Here is a 2,052-nt window from a genome sequence, read left to right as displayed (position 1 = left end):
GATGAGATATCTCATTGCTCTCAAAAGAGCGATATTCATTTGAGACAGATCAAATACATGTGAAGAATCAGTGATTAACTTAGGAAACTAAGCCTGTAGTAGACTCAAAAACAGACAGGAAAACATACAGCTAGTATTTTGTAAAGGGAAACAATAGCTAAAGGAAGCGTTGGACACTTCTTGGATGATATTGGGGAATTGGTGTTGAGAAACAAGAATACCGCAGAGATATTAAAAAATGTTTCTGTGTTCGCATATCACGAATTGTAAATTTGTTGCAGCACAGAAGGGAGACAATGTGCGAGTCATGCCTGTGCCGGGTCTCCAAATTAACAATTTTCCTCATGCCACTTACCCTCCTTTTCCTAGTAGCCCTGATCACTCGTTCTATTTATGTAGCAGCCCAAATGTGCCCGACTGCTTCAACCTTGCTCGAACAATGCTAGTCATTTAAATCCAATTGAATACCAAGGTGGCGTTTACAGACAAAAACCTTATTTTCACTGCCATTTCTGACAAAGGTTGGATGCCAAGTGATTCCCTAGAACTTGGATTTTCTTAAGGAAGTTCATGACCTGAAACTTCTGCACGCCCGGGCAGTGTAACTGGGGACACTGCAAAAAGGGACTCGGGAAACCCACCCCCAGGGGTTCCCAAGTAAGGATTGCACAGCAATTGTCCGGAAAGTTTGAACATCCGTTCCGAAAGTTTGAATCTCTGCACTGGGAACCATCCGAAAATGTGACATAAAGTGCAAACATTGGATGCTTTCGATTGTCCTGCATCAATACTTACCAACAACCATTCCCCAGTTGCTGGAAACGCCAGCTGCCAGCTGCTGAACACTCCCACCCCTCTCCGAGTGTCCGATCTCCCCAACTTCCCTACTGTCGCCCGAACTGTTCGAAAGTAAGCCACAAATCTACAACTCTCGACTAAGGGTGACTCAGATGCCCGCTGCCCTACACAATTCTGGCCTTGCCTGAGTCTGAAGTACAGTCGCGATAGGATCTTTATGATCACAAAATAAGGAAGTAGGAGTGGATTAGCAAGCTTACTCAGATTCCACTCCGCGGAAGCTCAGGCCAAATGCAATTTTTGAATTAAAAACACCAGCATTGTGTGCAAAGTTAAATTGTGATTATAAAAGAGAACACTTAAATATTGTTCTGAGATGAAGCACAGACACATGTAACGTACTGACAGTGTAGTTAACAAGGATTTCAATAAGGTTCCGGATATTGAAAAGAGGCAACTTAGGTTTACCATTTCCCCAGTAGGTGCAACAGTATTTGAGCACAAAATTCAACCAGGTACAAATCACAGCCACGATGAATGGTAATTGCGGAGCAATTTAATTGTGCCACATTTGAGCTCTTTATGATGGGTTTTTAGTTTTAAATTCAGACTCTCAATGCACATAAGACACTTTGTTTGCATTTCCTTCTTTGCTCCAATTGCTAATTAGTACAAATCTTAATTACAGAATTCCAAAAGCATTAATTTTCAAATTTATGTGAGGAACATTTAATTTACTTTCCTTTATCAGCTGTGATAGTTTTCCTCTTGGCATCTGCATTATGCAGAGCACATGTCGGCTTCCTCGGGGGCAATATGACACTCTTGCATCCACAGTAGTATCACAAGATCTTACTTAGGCCATTCCGGGATCTGGAAATGTTTTCCTTAATCTTCCGTTGAATGTCTCAATTCTTCAGATAGTGAACAACAAATCGATTCGTCTCACTGCTCAACAGCAGTTGCGTTCTTATGTTTCCAAAGGAAAGTTCTGGAATACTCCTTTAACAACAGATCCTTTAACTTTAATAGACTGTGCATTGATACTGGTGTATTAATATATTTGCCGATTTTCACTGAGGCGAATTATGTTAAGGAACAAAAGGAATGACAAGGCTGTTTGCAATTCTTGAACGTTATGCAAATAATGGCCAGGCATAAGAATTCAATGTTGATGGGCTTTCAGACTTCGAGATATGTGGATTAATAAACAGAGGCAAAATTAATCTGGAGATTAGTGATCAGTGGCAAAAG

Source organism: Carcharodon carcharias (assembly GCF_017639515.1).
Source record: "Carcharodon carcharias isolate sCarCar2 chromosome 24 unlocalized genomic scaffold, sCarCar2.pri SUPER_24_unloc_10, whole genome shotgun sequence".
In the NCBI taxonomy this organism is placed as follows: domain Eukaryota; kingdom Metazoa; phylum Chordata; class Chondrichthyes; order Lamniformes; family Lamnidae; genus Carcharodon; species Carcharodon carcharias.
The sequence above is the reverse complement of the archived record's forward strand: the minus strand, read 5'-3'. Positions refer to the sequence as shown.